This window comes from Girardinichthys multiradiatus, chromosome 2, assembly GCF_021462225.1.
Source record: "Girardinichthys multiradiatus isolate DD_20200921_A chromosome 2, DD_fGirMul_XY1, whole genome shotgun sequence".
Lineage (NCBI taxonomy): Eukaryota > Metazoa > Chordata > Actinopteri > Cyprinodontiformes > Goodeidae > Girardinichthys > Girardinichthys multiradiatus.
In genome coordinates this window covers 43,200,768-43,223,370 of record NC_061795.1, presented here as the reverse complement: position 1 = coordinate 43,223,370, position 22,603 = coordinate 43,200,768, and the positions used below count along the sequence as shown (strand labels likewise).

At 39.3% G+C, this 22,603-nt stretch overlaps 1 protein-coding gene across 2 annotated transcripts in view; it reads right to left on the bottom strand.

Moving 5' to 3' along the window:
- LOC124860896 (carbohydrate sulfotransferase 6-like) overlaps positions 1 to 21,928 on the bottom strand; it is a 42,670-nt gene extending 20,742 nt beyond the window's left edge. Inside the window, exons 1-2 of one of the 2 annotated variants that reach the window (XM_047354499.1) lie at positions 21,897 to 21,928; positions 21,558 to 21,780 (exon numbers count right to left, since the gene is read on the bottom strand). The gene's annotated coding sequence lies outside the window, so the exon portion shown is untranslated. Of the gene's footprint in view, positions 1 to 21,557; positions 21,781 to 21,870 lie in introns of both variants that reach the window. The other variant, XM_047354504.1, reaches the window with a different exon arrangement.
- Between the last annotated feature and the right edge of the window lie 675 nt (positions 21,929 to 22,603).

The following is a 22,603-nucleotide window of genomic DNA, read 5'->3' as shown; positions in this document are numbered from 1 at the left end:
AGGTCTGCGGTTTGGGAAATCCAGCTGCAATCTGTAATCTATTAAATGGCCACCAGATGTAGGTGTTGTTCTCTAACTGACTGGGAGAATGTTGGTCACAACTGTAATTACGCTCAGTGGACACTGGGGGCAGGTCTGCTGCTTATCAGCGCTGGTTTTTACAGCTGCAGCAGCAGGCTGGCTACTGGAAATTAACTTTAACTTTTCCACAAGTTAAACCAACTTTCACCTTGCATCCAAAACAAACACCTCTGAAAGCTAATGTTATCCTTTGCAGTAGAACTGAGCACAACCTAACCAAAATCCCCTAATTCACAAACGTTCTGTGCGAAACTCAAGTCTCCCAATAAACGTCTTGTTAACGGAGATCACAACTGTTCATTCTGTGCAACAGTGATTTGATGTCTGTCTTTTTAAGGCCCACCCAGGGACGCCATATGTTGGGAGTATGATTATTGATTGAATAAGCTTGATCAATAATTATAATTACAAATCATAATCTGACAAAATCAATTTCTTAACCATAAATCCTCATTTACGAATCGAGACCAGAGATGTTTCTGGTGTTGTAATTGTGGCTCAACGCCTCTGACAATTACAATCGTTAAACACTCCGTAATAATTAATAACTATTGCCGGAGATGTCACTGTTTAATTGACCGTTTCTGCCAAAACGTGTGGAACTTGAACCTTATTTTGACTGACACATCACTTTTTGCACACAATGAAACACCAAACGCTCTCTCTTTATCTATGTGAATATTTATTAATTTTCACCTACTCAACATGCAAAATTCTACACACACAGGGGTAACACATCTAAATAAGCCAAATCAACAAACGGTAGTGGGTATGTATTGAGTCAACCAACAGTTTATGGCACTACAGATGAAGGGAGAGGATATGAAAGGGGGGTGTGGTGATGACTGGTGGGGGGTGGGAGTGCAGCTTAGAGTGTCTTTTATGATCTTCTCATCATAAAACTTCCCCCTAACTCCTGAACACAAAGGATTGATAACTTTTGGCGGCAAGCTAGCACAGTGAGATTGAAGACAAAAGTAAAATGGAGAATTTTACCATGAGGTCGTTTTAACAGTCCAGTCTTGCAACGCACCCGCGTTCAGATAGTAAACACAAACAGCTCTGGGGAACACGGCGGATCCCGATATTACATAACACATCAAAGTTTCAACGAGCAAGGTTACATGCACATATTATTCAGAACACATGAGATCCTAACCAGCGATTCTGATCACTTCTACAACCTCTGACCCTGCCCAGGTCTTCTAATAAATAAATAAAAGATAAAAAATGGGTTTTACTTGTGTCGTCTTCTTCCGAATGAGGGAATTCGAGCGAGGAAAAGTGGGATTAAGTTAATGTGCGTCCACAATTAACTTCAGGGGAGCGGTCAGTCTTTGTCCTTTGGTCTTCTTGACAAAAAGGAAAAATATGATCTGACCATCAAAGTCGACTTGAAAATGAAACACGGTAGCGGTTCGTCTCTCCGAAGCTCCGTGTCTCCAGTTACGTGTTAACTCACGTCTTCGATCGGCAAAGTGAAATCTCTGGCCTTCTTAGTCCACAGACTTCAGTTATGAATGGTTCGTTGTCCAACGAGAGAGAATGAATGAAACTCTTCACAGAGTTCTTCTCTTAAAGTGACGCGCTTCAATCACCAGATCGGTTTCCAGCAGAAGGCAAGTTTTCAAACATGGGCGCCTCCTATATAGCACCCTGTGAGACTGGGGACGCCCAGTCATATCAGTCGCAATGCTCGATGGGATATGTAGGAGCGGGCTGTCCTGGGTACAAAATGGCCGATGCCATTGGAGGGGCACAGTGACGTCCAACAACGTGCAGATAATCCAATACTCAGCAAACAAGTGGTCCAACAGGGGTGAAGGGCCTCAGCAGCATTTAAAGAGATGGCACCAAAATGAATTGGTCTCAGACGCATCTCAGAACAAGAGTAAAAGAGCCTGTAGAGCTACAAGAACAAGGAGCTCAGACCAAAGCATTGCAGTTTCACTTTATATAGACCACAACTGAATGATTTAAGTCTGAAGCATGATACTGTATGCCCCCTTTAACTTTTGATTTTTCATAAAGTTTTGTTGTTGAAACAAAATGTAGCTGGATTTAAAGCAACATTCCTAAAAAACTTCAAAACCTTTTCAAGTTGAAAGTGTCAGCTAATCCTCAGGCATTATGAGTACAAAAGCTTTTGTTCTGTTGGCTGTCAGTAAAGGTTCCTGGAGCAAAGGCAAAGTGAAATCCTAAGCAAAGCTTCAGCATTTCATCCTTATCCAAACTGAAATGATCTCACCATTAACCTTGTTTATCTTTGCTCCTCCATCAATTATGCTGAAATGCCATGACAAGATCAACATCCAGGACATGCCTGACACACCAACAAAGTTGTCATTCGTTTCAGACCCGTTTCCATGAACAGAACATCTACAATCTTTTCATTTGGTTGACATTTTGCATCACACCGGTGTTTGGTAGATCTTGATAGTGTCAACTGAAGCAAGCACACTTTTCTAAGTCTGCTGAAAGAATCTGTGACTAAAGTCATTTTATTAAGCTGCTAAAATAAACCAATTTAATACTTCAAAAGATAAAAGTGGATTTTGCTTAATGTTTGGGAATACTGACTAACTAGAGACAGGACACTCTGTTTAAGGTCATTCAATTCATTAATTTGTAAAACATTTGAAAAGTAACATTTCCCATAAATGCTGCAAAGTTTTTATGTATGTTTGTCATCTGTGCTCATCATTTTTAAAAACATTCATGGTTAGGATTAATGTTACATATATTTAGAAATTGTATTATTTATTTGAAACTTTCTTCATTACGGTAGAATTATTGTACAACAAATAACTGTAATCACTTTTTAAAATTAGAATTGGGTTTGAAGGTTTGTTGTGGATTTTCTTTAATTAACACAAGTTCGAAAATATAAATACAGGATTAAATAAACCCCAACACCCTGACTAAGGTTTGGTTAAATTTGAACACATCAACAAGCTGAAATTTGGCAGGTTTCTTGATTTTCTCCTGGCGTTTAGGCAGCTGGGTGTCCCAGCTGTCTCTAAGTTTCAACAATCCACCCGTTGATTTGAGGTGAAGGTGAGGAAGACTTCCTTCATTAAAACATACAATTGGTGCACTAGCTCTGCACAAAGTAGACAGAAGCAGAACAAGCCCACAGCACAATGCTACCTCCACCATGCTAAACAGCTGATACCGAGCACACCCCACACTTTTAGCAACTCACACATTTTAAAAGAAATCCCAGTATTTGAGCTAGAAACAGATGCAGGCTTTGTTTGTTAGTAGTAGATAGTAGTTAGTAGTAGTATTAAATGATGTCAGGTAATTGCCCCAGCTGCCCCCCAGCAGCTGGGTGTGATGACGTGGTAATGACTTCTAAATAGATCAGGCTCAGGACACAGTAGGCAAAGAAAAAATATAAACTGCGTTTACCATAAAATAAAATGAGCTCCACAGATAGGAGGAAAGAATATGGAAAAAAAAAAAAATGCAGCAACAGAAATCCTGAAACAATATACAATAAAGGAGTAGACTGTCCAACAACAAAGCTACGACAAAAAGCTCAAATAATGTAGAAAACATCAGCTTAGAAAACAAGGAACAGACTAAAAACACACAAAAGAACAGGACATAAAACCCAACTCAAGTTAAAATGTCTGATATTAGCTACAAATGCACACCTTGAATGCTTGGGCTTGTTTTAATCCTGCAATCAGCTTTGAGGATGAGAAGGAAGAGAGGAGTGTTGAAAACATTTCTCATTGTACACATCTGGAAATATTTTATCTGACGTGTTTAAAAAAATCAATGTGAAATATTTACACAGAACAACTTGGCATAACTAAACTTCCTGAAATACCTGCTAGAGTAGGAACATGGCAATAAAATTCCTAAATGTAAACCTTAATACCTGATTTAAGCTGATAGCTTTTAAACATTTAAGCTGATCCTGAGTCCTTAACCACAACCAAGACAATGGCCCAAATTGCAGCAGTGGGTTTTAATTCACCTTTGTTCTTCAGAGGTGTCCACAGACCTGTTGCACAACTGCAAACAAACAACCCCCCGAGCCCTATGTGAGAATGCTGTCTAGGTTTCCTGTTAATTTTGCAGCACATGAAGCATGAACAGGTTTATGCAGAGGAGCATGGCAGACTGGAATAACCAGGTGGGACTTCCAAGTACAAGTGATATCAGGACAATGCCCAAGAACAGACGTCAGTCCGATAGACCGATAAATGGATCCAGTCAAACCAGTTAGCGCTATCATGGCACCACCTTCATAACAGCCAGTACCAGAAGGAAGAACAACATCTTTTTTTCCAGTCTAAGCTGTAAACATGACCCAAGGTACAGTATAAATTACAACATAGAGAATGAGGTGAACAAAGAAGCATTTAGATTCAGTTATACACAAGTTACACAATTAAGTCATGATCTGCTCACGTTGCAGAGTGTTTAATATATATTACAATTAATTTAGTTTACAGTATAGTTCAAAATTAATCATCCCCATGGTACATTTCAAATAATCTTTTAATTTCACCAACATGTTTCTTCTGACAGGAGGTTATATAAATGTTTCCAAGTGGCCCAGCCAGAAGCCTGACTTTGGCCCAATAAAAAAATCTGTCAAGAGGGCTAAAGATTAGGGTGATGGCAAACAGGCCTTCCAGCCTCAGTGACCTGGAGCTCACCATTAAAATGTAATTAGCATTTCAAAAACAACTGCACATTTGAATTTTGACAATAGCTTGCTTATTTCTTCATGTTTAATGTTTAGGAGCTTCTCTTTAAAAGCTAGGGATTACTTTTCTCTGAAAGCTTTTATAACCTGTGGGGTTCCCCAAGGTTTGTTGCCAGGTCCACTATTATTTCATTTTCTTTCTTTAACCTGTATAAATTCAGTCTTTTAATGGCACCCCTTACTGTCTTTATACCATCAAGTTTCAGTTGGATTTGTCTTTTACACAACAGCAATTTGGTCATTAATCCCTCACACTTGCCCTGAATATTTGCTGGCTAATTATTGCTATGATGTAAATAGCAGTAAAAAGGCCAGTTCAATATCTTATTCCCTTTGATCAACTGCACAACAATGACAAAGTATTTTGCAGTTAAATATTGCTTTGATCTAAACTGCAGTAAGACTAGATTGAGTTATTGTCTTTGATCTGCTGCCCAACTCCAATAAAGCACTTGACAGTGACTAAAAAACAGGAAAAAGTCCCATACACAGAGGCCATGTATGGGCTTCAATTTCCAGCCTTCAGACCTTTAATGTATGGCTTACCCCCTTCTCTCTCTGCCAATTTCCTGTCTCTGAATGTTTTAGGACGATACACCATATAACAACTTTTCTTTACAAACATTTTTAATAAAGATTGAATTTCTGGAGACGTTATCACTATCCTATAGACAGATTTGGCTGATCACCTGAAGCTGCCCAGATAAATCATTCCTCTGTGGGTCTGTCTAATCTCTGGCTTTTAAACAAGACGTTCTGATCATCAACTCAAAGGTCATTCTCACCACACTTTTGGCTTAATGTGTTTGTTTAAGATGAGGAGACACTGCACTAACAGTACCTGTCCTTCCAGTCCTGTATCTGAAGAAGGTAACCCATATCACTATCAGAAAAACAACAGAGAAAAGCCTAGCTTGCTACATTTTTACATATTTGGAAACGATTTACCAATGTATAGGTTTCCAAGAAATTCCTCTCACTTCTTCCTGAAAGTAATTTATGATCTCTGGCTCATTTGCTTCATAAAAACAATAGTAACAGGCACGCCTCTTTGTGTAACACACTAACAGTTAAATATTGGCAGTACTTTGATGAAAGGAGCCATGGCTGCCTGTACGAGCACAAAAGGTTTTATTAAAGTCTTGTGAAGGTTCCTTGTAAAATGCAATAAATTAATAGACACAATGTTGAGATTTACCTTCACTTAAATGCATTTAAAAAGAATATAAAATCCTGAGCTCAGCTGCAATAAAACTATAAGCAGATAAGACTGGCCAGCAACAAAAACCCTTTGGAAAAAGACCAGAACTCAAACACTAAATCCAAGTAACTCTAATGAACGATGTTATACAGGGTGGGACAGAGGTGACATATCTGAAGAGTTGTCTCTAAAAAATTGAGTGCTGAACTGGAAAGCAGGATGTTTAAACAGGTCTCATACTGATCCAATAAATACGAGTAGACGGGTCCAAAACAAGTCAGCAGCTGAAAGCCAAAATCAATTAAAAACAGTACCTTAAGTGATTGAACCATTAAAACTACAGGAGTTTGAACAATCCCAAACACACAAAAAGTGATGCATTTGGAACAAAAACGTTCCTGAAACACTGTATAGTTTCTTGAACATTTGGTTTATTATTTTTGTGCTTTTTAAAATAAAAACAAGAGACAAAACCTTTTTAATTATTATTTTCACAGACTATCATAAGATCAGATTGGATATTTGGAAGAAGATTTGCAGAACAATGTGGAACAATGACTCTTATCTACACTAACTGAACTCCAAGCTTCACTGCTCCTGAAAACATATTTGTTTTCACCTACTCACTCCTTGCCTCAGTTGTCCCATAGCTGCTTTGCTTTATGCCGATTTTGTCCTCAAATACGATATTACATTGATTTTGTTGTCTGACAACTAAAGAAAACATTTATATGGTGTATTCCTTTAGTTAAAGTTAAAGGCGACCGAACGATGGAAAATAATTTTAGTACGCTTAGTACATTTTTAGGCAGTTAGTGCTACAATGCTGCCACCTGCTGATACAATTTGGTAGATGTGGCCTATCTCACCATTGATTCATTTATTCAATCTAAAGCTTTATACTATGGAAGCAAATCGTTACCATATTTCAAATGAAAAAGCATTTTCAGAAATGCTTTTTCATTTTAAGAATGTGGCTGCATTATTTGACTCATAAATGAAATTAGTAATCAATCATCCTCTTTGCATTTTCTTCTTCACGACTGCACATTTTATGCCATAATCAAAAAGAAAACAAAGCAGACATTGCTTTTTCACTTTTCAAGTTCTGGTCAGTACTTTGCGGGCAGACCATGAAAACGAAAAAGCAATGTGTGCTTTGTTTTCTTTTTGACAATGCAGCCACATTCTTAAAATGAAAAAGCATTTCTGAAAATGCTTTTTCATTTGAAATATGGCAACGATTTGCTTCCATATTTATACAAGATTTTCATGTCATTATACTCACTCTGCCTGTTTTTCATTTATCATCCACTAGATGGCGCAGTAGAACAAATGAAGCATCTTGATGCCTCCGCTCATGAGTTGAGGAAAGCCTCAGTACTTCAAGAGGCTTCATCCATCCATCACTACTTGGCAGGAAGGCTAAGACTACTTTTAGGCTAAGATAGGCGCTCTCCAAGAGGAATCTTTGAGAATACGGGGCCTGAACTGAAGTGGCAAAATCTTATATTAAAGACAAATGAAAGAAACTTACAAAGAATAGTCTAAAGCAATAAGATGAGGCAGAAAGCACGGGAGCAGAACCGGGCACGGAGAATGAAATCGCTGAGGCAACAGAACATGGACCAGCCAGGTCAACAGGAGAATGCAGCCAGGAACAAAAACCAACAGAGCGCTTAAGTAGGAGAAGGGAAGGAACTTTTATTTTTTAAGGGTTTAACTTAAAAGTCGTCATAAAATAAAAAACGGAATAAAATTTAAATGAACAGCATATATGCGTGGAGGTAATTGGAGGTAACAATACCATGTTTGCAAGACTTGCTGTCATTTGAATAACATGACTTCTAAACTAACTGTGTGCGTGTTCTGTTACTGTGACCTGTTTGGTCACTGTTGGATGGCTGGCCAGCGGAAATATTTCTCAATATCAGCACGCTGCTTAGGATTCTCATAACACTGCCGATCAATTCATGTACTATGAAAGGACTTTTCTTAACTACAAATCAAACAAAATCGAGGGCCTTGATGTCAACTCCACACTGTAACAACTTTGCTCTTTTGTCTTTTGAAAGGAGGATTACAATGAAATAAGATCCATCTTCAACAGAAAGCCTTAGCCTTGTCTTGTAGGGCATGTTGTGGATCTATTACAACTTTAAAGGTTTTTTTCATTTTGCTTTAGTTTATTTGTTGGTCAGTTCAGTACCAGGTTTTAGGAGAGTTGCTGTAACATACAGTGATGGTGATGCAGGTTTGGAACTCTGAATTGTTTTGTGTTAGTGCTTGTAATATCATTATTTTATAGTGCTTCTTTAAAAATAACGATAGAATGTATTTGAGCAACCTGGAAAGACACAGTGGTGTCTATGTTGGAGTTTTTTATTTATTTATTTACTCAGTTAGCGGTAGCTGTGTTACAGGTTTACAGTGTTTTATTTGGATGGATGGATGGTCCCATTCACTGACATTTCTTTCAGATATTGATGCAAACGTTTTAGCTTTATTTATTTAAAAACTCTACCACCAAAAAAGTTTGGTTTTGAGTACAGCTCCTCCATCATTTTGAGGACGAAGCCTCAGGCTTTTCAAAGCTCAGGGCACGTTTCAACACAAATTTCAACACAAATTAATACATTTACTTTTACAGGTAAGGAGTGTGCAGCTTTCATACTAAAAGCTTGTGGTAGGGAGACATTCTGAAACTTGCGGGGCACAAAAAATTCAGATGTACAAAACTGTGCGTAGACATGTCACTGCATACTTTTTCTTCATACGTCCCAATTGGTGGTAAATTTGACGTAGCTGCACGTGCCGCTTGAACCCCACGTTCCGCGTTCATAAATACATATGCAAAGTAGTATAAGTAACCGGAAGGCACCTACCACGTGTCCAAATAACCATGGAAACGGTGCTGTAACAAACACAGAGAGACCTACACACCATGAGGTATTTTTGTGAATTACAGCAAACCAATAACTTCTTGAATGTCATCAGCGACTCAAACTTGACTGAAAATAAAAAGTCTGTCGGCTCGAACCCGTTTTGTTCTACACTGTCTGCATCAAATCCAAACAGCGCTGTCTAGCTACCGCATTGAGCTTAATCATAGCTCCATGTGGATCAGTATAATGATGTGAATATGTCTCCCATATTTCTATCTGGAAGACTGTCACCACACACACTTTAAATCTTGAAAGTCATTCAGGATGTCACATAAAAAAAAGAAAGATCTAGAAGCCAGCCATCGCACGCAGAGTCTGCTTGAGGTTTGTTCTCAACACCACTATCATAATTAGAATAATTATAATTATTACTTGTACTTTTACTCGTCGTCTTCCGGCGGTCCCAGACCAGCTGAGAGACATAGTCTCTCCAGCATGTCCTGGGTCGTGCCCTGGGCCTCCTCCTGGTGAAACGTGCCTGGAACACCTCCCGAGGGAGGCATCCAGGACACATTCCACTTCCCAAGAGCCAGTCTAAGCACCCGGAGATCGGGTCGCAGAAGTCGCCACCTTTGTCCGCTGCCTGATCCTCTTTGCACCGATCCCTCATGATTCCCCCTGCAGGTGGTGGACCCACTGGGGGATGGCCTCGTGTCTCTCATTCAGGCTTGGCCCAGCCTAGTCCCGCGAGGAGCAATCCGGCCACCAGGCATTCTCCGACAAGTCCCGACCCCAGGCCTGGCTCCAGGGTTGGACCCAGACGACGTGACGTGCCTCGATTTAATGGTCCTCATGAAGGCGTCTCGAATTATTATTATTATAGTATAAATAAATCATGAGTTGAGGAGGCCAACTCTTTGCGCAACACAAATAGGTTGCATATATATTGAATTAAATTTCTGTTCACTTAAGCATATTGATTTTAAGATGAGGCCTTTATAGCAATATCAGTATAGTCTATATTTCTGATGGCATTCAGAAATCGGCCCCTTGCTGCAAATGAGAGCCACCATTTAGGGGGACTTTCTATATCTCAGCAACATACGGATGAGCCCGACCCATATACAGGTCCTTCTCAAAATATTAGCATATTGTGATAAAGTTCATTATTTTCCATAATGTCATGATGAAAATTTAACATTCATATATTTTAGATTCATTGCACACTAACTGAAATATTTCAGGTCTTTTATTGTCTTAATACGGATGATTTTGGCATACAGCTCATGAAAACCCAAAATTCCTATCTCACAAAATTAGCATATCATTAAAAGGGTCTCTAAACGAGCTATGAACCTAATCATCTGAATCAACGAGTTAACTCTAAACACCTGCAAAAGATTCCTGAGGCCTTAAAAACTCTCAGCCTGGTTCATCACTCAAAACCCCAATCATGGGTAAGACTGCCGACCTGACTGCTGTCCAGAAGGCCACTATTGACACCCTCAAGCAAGAGGGTAAGACACAAAAAGAAATTTCTGAACGAATAGGCTGTTCCCAGAGTGCTGTATCAAGGCACCTCAGTGGGAAGTCTGTGGGAAGGAAAAAGTGTGGCAGAAAACGCTGCACAACGAGAAGAGGTGACCGGACCCTGAGGAAGATTGTAGAGAAGGGCCGATTCCAGACCTTGGGGGACCTGCGGAAGCAGTGGACTGAGTCTGGAGTAGAAACATCCAGAGCCACCGTGCACAGGCGTGTGCAGGAAATGGGCTACAGGTGCCACATTCCCCAGACCTGGGCTACAGAGAAGCAGCACTGGACTGTTGCTCAGTGGTCCAAAGTACTTTTTACGGATGAAAGCAAATTCTGCATGTCATTCAGAAATCAAGGTGCCAGAGTCTGGAGGAAGACTGGGGAGAAGGAAATGCCAAAATGCCAGAAGTCCAGTGTCAAGTACCCACAGTCAGTGATGGTCTGGTTGCCGTGTCAGCTGCTGGTGTTGGTCCACTGTGTTTTATCAAGGGCAGGGTCAATGCAGCTAGCTATCAGGAGATTTTGGAGCACTTTATGCTTCCATCTGCTGAAAAGCTTTATGGAGATGAAGATTTCATTTTTCAGCACGACCTGGCACCTGCTCACAGTGCCAAAACCACTGGTAAATGGTTTACTGACCATGGTATGACTGTGCTCAATTGGCCTGCCAACTCTCCTGACCTGAACCCCATAGAGAATCTGTGGGATATTGTGAAGAGAACGTTGAGAGACTCAAGACCCAACACTCTGGATGAGCTAAAGGCCGCTATTGAAGCATCCTGGGGCTCCATAAGACCTCAGCAGTGCCAGAGGCTGATTGCCTCCATGCCACGCCGCATTGAAGCAGTCATTTCTGCCAAAGGATTCCCGACCAAGTATTGAGTGCATAACTGTACATGATTATTTGAAGGTTGACGTTTTTTGTATTAAAAACACTTTTCTTTTATTGGTCGGATGAAATATGCTAATTTTGTGAGATAGGAATTTTTGGTTTTCATGAGCTGTATGCCACAATCATTCGTATTAAGACAATAAAAGACCTGAAATAATTCAGTTAGTGTGCAATGAATCTAAAATATATGAATGTTAAATTTTCATCATGACATTATGGAAAATAATGAACTTTATCACAATATGCTAATATTTTGAGAAGGACCTGTATATATAGATATAGATATCTATATCGACGTATATCTTTATATCGATATATATATACATATATATATATATACACACACACAGGGGTTGGACAATGAAACTGAAACAACTGGTTTTAGACCACAATAATTTATTAGTATGGTGTAGGGACAGTACAGCGTCAATTCTTCTTGGGAATGACATATACAAGTCCTGCACAGTGGTCAGAGGGATTTTAAGCCATTCTTCTTGCAGGATAGTGGCCAGGTCACTATGTAATACTGGTGGAGGAAAACGTTTCCTGACTCGCTCCTCCAAAACACCCCAAAGTGGCTCAATAATATTTAGATCTGGTGACTGTGCAGGCCATGGGAGATGTTCAACTTCACTTTCATGTTCATCAAACCAATCTTTCACCAGTGTGTATTGGTGCATTGTCATCCTGATACATGGCACTGCCTTCAGGATACAATGTTTGAACCATTGGATGCACATGGTCCTCAAGATTGTTCGGCAGTCCTTGGCAGTGACGCACCCATCTAGCACAAGTATTGGGCCAAGGGAATGCCATGATATGGCAGCCCAAACCATCACTGATCTACCCCCATGCTTCACTCTGGGCATGCAACAGTCTGGGTGGTACGCTTCTTTGGGGCCTCTCCACACCGTAACTCTCCCAGATGTGGGGAAAACAGTAAAGGTGGACTCATCAGAGAACAAGACATGTTTCACATTGTCCACATCCCAAGATCTGCGCTCCTTGCACCATTGAAACCGACGTTTGGCATTGGCATGAGTGACCAAAGGTTTGGCTATAGCAGCCCGGCTGTGTGTATTGACCCTGTGGAGCTCTCGACGGACAGTTCTGGTGGAAACAGGAGAGGTGAGGTGCACATTTAATTCTGCCGTGATTTGGGCAGCCGTGGTTTTATGTTTTTTGGATACAATCCGGGTTAGCACCCGAACATCCCTTTCAGACAGCTCCTCTTGTGTCCACAGTTAATCCTGTTGGATGTGGTTCGTCCTTCTTGGTGGTATGCTGACATTACCCTGGATACCGTGGATCTCGATACATCACAAAGACTTGCTGTCTTGGTCACAGATGCGCCAGCAAGACGTGCACCAATAATTTGTCTTCTTTTGAACTCTGGTATGTCACCCATAATGTTGTGTGCATTTCAATATTTTGAGCAAAACTGTGCTCTTACCCTGCTAATTGAACCTTCACACTCTGCTCTTACTGGTGCAATGTGCAATCAATAAAGACTGGCTACCAGGCTGGTCCAATTTAGCCATGAAACCTACCACACTAAAATGACAGGTGTTTCAGTTTCATTGTCCAACCCCTGTACATAGGATATCAATGATGTATTACAGATATTTCCAGTTCCCACGGTCCCTGAATGCAACAGCTGTGCCCAGCTGTCAGTCATGATTCTGCACCCCCGTGATCTGAGGCCCCGCCCCCCACGCCAAAACAGGGCCAAAAGTTTGAAGCCAAAAAAAAAAATCTGCAAATCTGTTTTTTTTCAGTTGCAAAACTTTTTTTTTTTCCAGTTTTTCTTTTGAACAAATTTTATTTTTCAGGTTCAAATTGTTTTTTTCTGAACAAACTTTTATTTTTCAGGTTCAAATGTTGGAACAAACTTTATGGCCCCAATTTAGCTCCATACTATCATGTCCATAAATAGCTGTGTGAAGTTGTGCGTAATTGTAGAACGACGGCAGCTTTGGTTGGACAGGCGTGGTAAGGCGTATTTGTCACTTCCTGTTTTTGCTGTTGCACTCGGTGGATTGTTTGGTGTGTGAAGGCTCTCTCGTTTGATCTGATTTCTCTCTACTGTGATGTCTCTTACTTGTTCTAATACATAAGCACATTAAAACACATACTTTCTGTTGCTGCTTTTAACGTTTGGGGACTCTCCGTCTCTTACACGGTTTTTACTAGTAGTGGTAAAGGGTCGTTAGCTCAGCGTTAGCTTTAGCTCCACCATGGCTACCCATTCTGCTGTTTCTCTCTCTGAGTCTCCTCCTCTCTCCTGCTCTCTCTGTCAGATGTTCAGTTACTCCTCTGCCTCCTTTAGTGATAATGGTACGTGTAATAAATGTAGCATTTTTGTAGCTTTGGAGGTGAGGGTGTCGGAATTGGAGGCCCGGCTCCGCGCTGTTGAAAAACCAGCAGATAGCCGAGACCTCTTAGCCAGCGGGGGCAGCCGGGTCCTCAGGCTGAATTTATTAGTTCTCCAAACCTCTGACAACCCAGGGTTCAGGAAACAGGGTCGTAGTTTAATGCTCCTCTCTGCAGCTTCTATACTGCTACCCACCCATAACCCTATTAAGACAGTATCTCGCCCACGGCCAAAATTTAATAGATTAAAAAATAATCTAAAACGAGGAAATTAGGAAAATCTAATAAAAATAAACACAACTCAGACTAAAAAGAAAAATAAAACAATTAAATGTGGCTAACTGAACATAAGATCTCTCTTCAAAGACATTGCTAGTTAGTGACCTGATTTGTGACAATCAGATTGATTTATTTTGCCTCACAGAAACCTGGTTGCAGCAAGAGGATTATGTTACTATAAATGAGTCAACTCCTACTAATTATTTAAATTTTCACATTCCTCAAAATACTGGGTGAGGAGGAGTAGCAACTATCTTTCAGTCTGATTTATTGATTAGTCCCAGACCAATCAATAGCTACCACTCTTTTGAATATTTAATCCTTAGTTTTCCTCATCCAAATTGCAAAGCACTAAAACCACTAAAGTTAGTTGTTTGTACCGTCCACCTGGCCTCTAGTCTCAATTTTTAGATCAGTTTTCAGACCTTTTATCTGATTTAGTGTTAAATACAGATAAGGTTATTATAGTGGGGAATTTTAACATTCATGTTGACACTGAAAGTGATAACTTAAATATAGCCTTTAATGCTATCTTAGACTCAATTGGCTTTGCTCAAAACATTAACAAACCTACCCACCTTTGTCTTCATTCTCTGGACCTTGTGCTGACATATGGCATTGAGTGTAAAGACATAACAATATTTTCTCATAACCCTGTCCTGTCTGACCATTTTTTAATAACCTTTGAGTTTAATTTAACCGAGTACTCCACACCTGAAAGAAAATTTCATTATCGTAGATCATTATCAGACAATGCTGTAACAACCTTTAAAGAATCTGTTCCACTTTTGATTTCCTCATTATCACAGAAAAGCACAGTGGAGGGCAATAATTTTGTTTCTTCCCCTTCACAAATTTATACTCTTGTTCATAGTGTTATTTCATCATTGCATGGTGCATTAGACAATGCAGCCCCCTTGAAAAAGAAGGTAATCATTCATAGGAGGCTAGCTCCTTGGTTTAATTCAGAGCTGCGTACTTTAAAGCACAATGTTAGAAAATTGGAGAGCAAATGGTGCTCTACACACCTAGAGTATTCCTACTTAATCTGGGAAAATAGCCTACTGTTGTATAAAAAGACACTTCAAGCCAGAACAGCTTATTTCTCATCATTAATAGAAGAGAACAAGAATAATCCTAGGTTTCTCTTTAGTACAGTTGCTAAAGTTACACAGAGTCATAGCTCTGTTGAGCCATCCGTTCCCTTAGCTCTTAGCAGCCATGACTTTATGGGATTCTTCCAAAATAAAATTGATTCTATTAAAAAGAAAATCTTTGACATACTCCCAAAGATGATTACTTCATCCTCAGCAAGTGAGACAACATTGGAAATAACTGCAGAACCTGATTTGTGTTTGGACTGTTTTGATCCTGTGAAGCTTCCTGAGTTATCAGAAATATTAGCTTCATCTAAACCTTCAACTTGTATGTTAGACCCAATCCCAACCAAATTATTTAAGGAAGTGTTCCCTCTGATTACCAGCCCCATTTTAGATATGATTAATCTATCTTTAGTAAATGGATATGTACCACAGGCTTTTAAGTTAGCTGTAATTAAACCTTTACTTAAGAAACCTTCGCTTGATCGAGATGACTTGAAAAATTACAGACCTATATCCAATCTTCCATTCTTATCTAAAATTCTTGAGAAAATTGTTGCTAATCAAATGTGTGAGCATTTACACAGCAATGACCTGTTTGAAGAGTTTCAGTCAGGTTTCAGAGCTCATCATAGCACTGAAACAGCTCTGCTGAAAGTCACTAATGATATTCTTATGGCCTCAGATAATGGACTTGTGTTTGTTCTTGTCCTGTTAGATCTCAGTGCTGCATTTGATACAGTCGATCAAAATATTCTTTTAGAAAGGCTGGAATATGCTGTAGGGATCAGGGGAACAGCGCTAGGCTGGTTTAAATCTTATTTGTCTGACAGATTCCAGTTTGTTCATGTAAATGATAAATCATCTTTAAACTCCAGGGTTAATTGTGGAGTACCACAGGGCTCAGTACTTGGGCCAATTCTCTTTACTATATATATGCTTCCAATAGGTAAAATTATCAGGCAGCATAGAATACATTTTCACAGTTACGTTGATGACACTCAGCTTTACTTACCCATGAATCCTGATGACCCCAACCAGTTAGATAGACTACAAGCATGTCTTGAAGACATAAAAACTTGGATGACTTTAAATCCCATATTAAACAGGTTTCTAGGATTTCCTTCTTTCACCCCCGGAACATTGCCAAAATTAGAAATATCCTATCCAGGAGTGACGCTGAAAAACTAGTTCATGCATTTGTTACTTCAAGGCTGGACTATTGTAATTCTTTACTATCAGGATGTCCACAAAATGCAGTTAAAAGCCTTCAGCTGATTCAAAATGCTGCAGCAAGAGTTCTGATGAAAATTAAAAAGAGAGATCATATTTCTATTTTAGCTTCCCTTCATTGGCTCCCTGTTAAATCCTCACATATAAAGCCCTTAATGATTTAGCTCCATCATACATCAGAGATCTGATTGTACCATATGTTCCTAACAGGGCACTTCATTCTCAGACTGCAGGTTTACTGGTGGTTCCTAGAGTCTCTAGAAGTAGAATGGGAGGCAGATCCTTTAGTTATCAGGCTCCTCTCCTGTGGAACCAGCTCCCAGTTTTAGTCCATGAGGCAGACACCCTGTCTACTTTTAAGGCTAGGCTTAAAACTTTCCTTTTAGATAAAGCTTATAGTTAGAGTGGCTTAGGTTATCCTGAGCTATCTCTGTAGTTATGCTGCTATAGGCTTAGGCTGCTGGAGGACATAATGACCACTTTCACCCTCTTCGCTACATTCTCACACTACTCTCTAATTTTGCATTATTTTCCGTTATTTCAGTTTTTAACTTTGTTCTCTCTTTTCTCTTCCAAGAAGCTACACCTGGCCTGGGTCTGTGTCTACCTGTGACACCTTTCTGGAGAGGGGCATCGTCCGAGCTTCTGCTGGCAACAACTTAATGCTCACCCTCTACCGATGATCCACATGGCCCTGTCTTTCAGTGTTTAACCCTTTCTCTCTCCTAGACATGGCTACTGACTGAGCTTTTACTGTAACTAATCATATGTGCTCTCTTTCAGACTCTAACCTTGAAAACTGGCTCAGAGTTTATCTGTTCTTTCTTTCTAGGTGAAATGACTAAAGAAGCTGCATCCATTAACATTTACTTTTCCTTCCCATAGAAAGGACTCCTGGATCAATGCTCCTTTATTCTCTTTGTGTCTCTGCTCTGTTCTTTCTCTCAAACCTCCAGTCGGTCGTGGCAGATGGCCGTGTTGGAATTATGATTCTTGATTAATTAATATTTATCAAGAATTATAATTAAAAATCATAATTTGACAAAATTAATTTCTTAAACAAAATCCTCACTTATTAATCAAAACCAGAGTTGTCCTCTGGTGTTGTAATTATGGCTCAAGGCCTTTGATAATTACAATTATGAAATGTCACTGTTTAATCAACCGTTTCTGCCGAAACGTGGGGAACTTGAACCTTATTTTGACTGACAAATCACTCTTGCACAAAATAAACACAAAACGCCTTCTCTTTATCTACATGAAAATTTATTAACCCAATCAGCCTGATACAATCAACTCTTTGATCCAATAATCTTCACCTAATCAAACATGCAAAGTTCTACACAAAAGGGTAAAATATCGAACTAAACAAAATAAAGCAAAACAGCAGTGGGTGTGTATGAGATTCTACATCGCACTAAATCTCAAATCCTGGGGCTGTCGGTGAAAAAGGAGCTATTGGCTCATAGTAGCTGACAGTGATCTCTTAAAGAATAATCATTAACTCTCTGTCCTCTGCTCCTGGGTTTATTACAGGTTACATCTCTAAAAATCAAAATGAGAGCCCAGTGATTCCTCCAAAGTATATTGTTCCCTTAAATAAATATGAAAGACCCCTCTCAAACAGAACAGGATTGGTATTTGTAGAATACAAGTTAAAGAAAAATAAATGTTTTCAGCTACAGAGTCCCATATTTATTCGTCCTACTAACGTGCTCAGCTAATTGGGAAAGTTTGAGCTCCAGTTTATTTACTGTTGAATCATTCCTTTCTTTTAACAGTTCAAAGAGTCGATTCACCACAGATGAGTTCCTTCATTCTCACGCCTCCATATCTAAAGTGTCTGTAGTAGAAATTTCAACATCAGTTTGATATTAGTTATTTAGTTCAGGCATGTTATGGAAGGTAAAACAAGAACTCCCAGCTTTGCCAGATTGCCTGATAAATATGCATATGTATCTTGAGAACAAGAATATTATGTCTTTGATAAACTGTCAACCTTCAACAAAAGTAAACTAAGTTACTCTGCATAAAAAAATGAGGTCCAGTATTCACTTCTCAAAAATACAAAGACCAAGAGCTTTAATGTTACTGTTTTTCAGCTAATCATTTCTAAAACCAATGTTTTTTCTCAGCTAAAACTCACTTTACCTTTAATAAAAGTGGCTATTAATATTTCACCTGAACACTGACTGTGACTTTTATTTTCTTTGATTCATTTGTTGGATGTAAAAAGCATAACTATGAAATGTCTTTCTATCATATCCATCATACTTCATGTGTGAGGTTTCATTATTATTATTAATATTATTACATGATTAAAAAGTATAAACCTCTGTAAAACATATGTGTCAAAGGCCTGTGCATATCATGGATTAATTAAGCCCAAAATTATTCAGACTCCTGAAAAGGTTTAGAGTTAAAATTGTAATTTTAACATTTGTGAGTGACCCAGCCAGAAACCTGAATTAGAAACTCTGTGGAGGGAGCTAAAGATTAGGGTGGTGGCAAGGAGGCATTCCAACCTCAAAGACCTGTATCTGATCAGACCTGGAGCTGATCATGAATTATAAGGGGCATTTCCATTAATTATAGTGAAGGGTGTGGGGAACTTTTAACATCACAATTTTGTTGAATAAATCAGAATTGATACATCTGTACATTGTCTTGCTATCTTTTAAGAGATGCCTGTGTATTTCCCAATAGAAACTAATTTTTAAATCCAGGGGTATGAATAATTCTGGCCTTAATTGTATGTTACATTTTCTTAGCTGCAACAGGAGTCCAAACGTTCACAAAGTGTCAAAACTTTTCTGTTCTGTTGTCAACTTTAGACTGCATTATTTAAGTTATCTTAATAGCTAATTATTTCAATCTGACTAAAAACGAACAACATAAAGCATCCCAAAGCAAACTCTGCAGGGGGGACCCACAAGAACACTTGACTCATCTCAAAAACGTTACATTTGTCTGTCCTTTGATAGACATCTATTTTTTGTGCATAAATCTTGCTTTTATGGAAGAATGGCAAGGAAAAAAAGTGTTTTTTCAAAGAAAGATTTAAAAATCTGGCAGCTTTCATCCATGCATGGGGAAAAAATCAAGCATATGAAGGACAATAATCGAGACACAGAGGGGAAAATAACCACTGTGACAGACACAATAACAAAGCCATGTAGGGGATGCAGCAAATATGAGGAAGAAGGTGATCTGGTCGAAGGACACCAAAATTAAACTTCCTGGCTTGCATGCGATACGAGTTTTAAATGTAAAGCTTTCAGTTATTTAACTTTTTCAAATGACAAATGAAGCAGTTGTCATACACATTAAAGTGTTTTATAGTTAAGTTAACAGTCATAATTAAATGCAAAGATACTTCTGCTCCGATATAACAATGAGACACCTCTGAAAATAAGCAAATGAACACTGCCCTGTGGCTGAAATTCTTTCAATAAATCAATTATTTAAACTTTATTAAATATAGAGAATAAAGAACTGTGGAAATAAAACTGAATTTCATTAGCTGGCGATACATTTATATTGTATAAGGAGAAAGGTAAAAAGATCACCAAAGTTAAGACCATACATAGTAAACGTAACAATAAAATCTAGAATAGTTAAGAACAATGTATGTCCTTAAAACATAACAGTACCATGATTATTAACAACTTAAACAGCAATAAAATGTAAATAGATAACATAAAACTTGCTAGAACTGAAAAAAAAGACTATAAAAGATAACAAGGAGGTTTAAACTTCAATTAAAAGCCAGGCTGAATAGATGTACAGTTTGCTTTTAAAAATATCTAAACTCCCATTTTCCAGTTTTCAAGAAGGGTTTTCCATAACTAAGGGCCACAATAAGAAAAGAACTGCTCCATTTGTCACCCTGGAAACCGTCAGACCATTTGGGGCCTGGAGAGGCTGTAAGACTGGAGCAAAATACGGGAGATAAATACAGTGGGCTAAGACCAATAAGAGTTTCAAAATACCAGTAAGACCACCTTAAAATCTGTTCTAAAATGGACCAGTAGCCAATGCAGAGACCTTAAAACAGCGTGATGTGTCCTCGCTTTCTGGTCCACTTCAGCATTCTTGTGGGTGAGTTCTGAAACTGCTGTAGTAGAGCTAAAGTTCTTTTAGGAGGACCAAAAAGCAGATCATTACATTAATCAAGCAATAACAGCCTGAACATGTCATATAATGTTGGGTTTTGTTTGGACCAACATGTAGATCAACGCTCGGTAGCAGCATTGTGAGTTGCAGAGTTACTTTATTGATAAATAAGATTAAGCTGAAAACGTACAGAGAATGTCTAAACATGGAAACACTGGCAGGAATACAGACAAGGAGCCAGTTGGAAACTGGTAGGAGCCAGGAGGAACCAGTGGAGAACAATGAAAACCAGAGGGTATAAACACTGAAGTAGGGTGGAGAATGGACCAATGAACAATGGGAGCTAATCAGGAGACATTGGGAGCAGCTGGTGGGAGAGAGAATGCAGGGCAACTGATGGAGGGAGGCTAATTACCACAGAAGAGTGGGGGAACTAGAGAAATACAGAAGGGAATCTAATGCCTGGTTCAAACGGCAGGATTTTTATTCCCATTTTTTCGTCCAATCTCTAAAACACTTAACACAGAGGAATCCAAGCAAGTAATCTAAACACAAGTTAATGAACAGCAACTAAACAGGGAAGGTCAAAGAAATAGGCAAAAAAGTCAAAACACAAGTACACCTTACACAGACAGAACCAACATGTCTGCATTGGACTGGGGGAGAACCGTGGCACTCTAGCATTGTTCTTCAGGTGATAAAATGCATTTTTGTAAGGTGTTTAACATGGTTGGTGAAACTTAAGTTTGATTCAGAATTGATCTGACCTGAAGGATTCATTGCCCGTGTTTGGAGCTGGGCTCCAAAGGTTATAAAGCACCTTGAACTTATCTCTTCGGTCAAACATGGTTAATAAATAAGATAAAATACTAGATACTAAATAATAAGATAAATTTAATTTAAATTTAATTTCCCTTTGGGATTAATAAAGTATTTTTGAATTGAATTGAAATAAGATCAAATACGGTCCGAAAGATTAATTTAATTATTAGAAGTAAGTGTGTTTCCTTGTCTGCTGACGAATTAAACGGAAAAAAACGACCGAAGACTGTGAACTGAAGACAGGGAGAAGTGGCGAAGGGTTATTAATTTAGTTTGAAGTCACTTAGAAAGAGTCTTCAGATATAGTTCTTACCTTTAACTGTTTTTTCGCCGTCTCGCTGCCTTCCAGCGACTGTCGTCGCTCGGTTCTCCGTGTCCCGAAACCCCGCGGTGCTCCCCTCCGCTCTCCCCTGCAGTAGGCCACCAGCTGCTCGGACAACTGACTCCCGCGGCCCGCCTGGGTACAACGGAGCTTTCTGAGACGTGTCCGTTGGCTCAGCGGTGCTGGGCTGACTGGGCACTGGGCTGGGCGGAGGCTGATGGGTGGGAGAAACGAAACGGGCGGGTAAGAAGAGAGTGAGAACTGTCCACACACCTACCCATCACACACACACACATATACACACAAACGGGCGGTAAGAAAACGAATAACCTCCATCTGCCTGGAATGCTGCTGCTTGTGTCACCGGAGTTGCTAAGCAACCACAGAACACGGTTTCCAGGGTTTGCTTTAGAACCTCATATAACCTGGACCCAGACAGTATGGAGGACCGATCCTGACAAAATTAAAAATAAAAGCAGAAATATATATATTTTGTTTTTCCTTTTCCTTAGACATGCATTTTCATCAAGAAATGTATATATTTTGTTTTTCCTTTTTCTTAGACATGCATTTTCATCAAGAAATGTATATATTTTGTTTTTCCTTTTCCTTAGACATGCGTTTTCATCAAGAAATGTAAATGTTTTCTTTTTCCTTTTCCTTACACATGCCTTTGTTCTTTTTGCATTTCCTTGTCTCTCTTTTTCCTTTACAGTATGCATTTCTGCTTCATTATGCAAATGAGGAGGGCTGCCTTCTTCTCTCCAGCTCCTCTACTATTGGTCAATATACAGGAAGGAGGAGGATCCATGTGCAGGCCGAGGGTGTGTCCCAAATCAGGGGCTTGATCCTTCCAAGTGCGTACTTGTGGGCTGATTACGTCACATTACGTCATGTTCAGAAATTCTCATGTCACACACAAATAAACTTCTGAACATACTTTATATTTCTTTTTCATATTGTCCCACTTTTTTTTGAGCCTGCAGGGGGGTGACCTTCCCCTGTTGGCCCATCTTCTCCAGAATTGCCCTAAACAA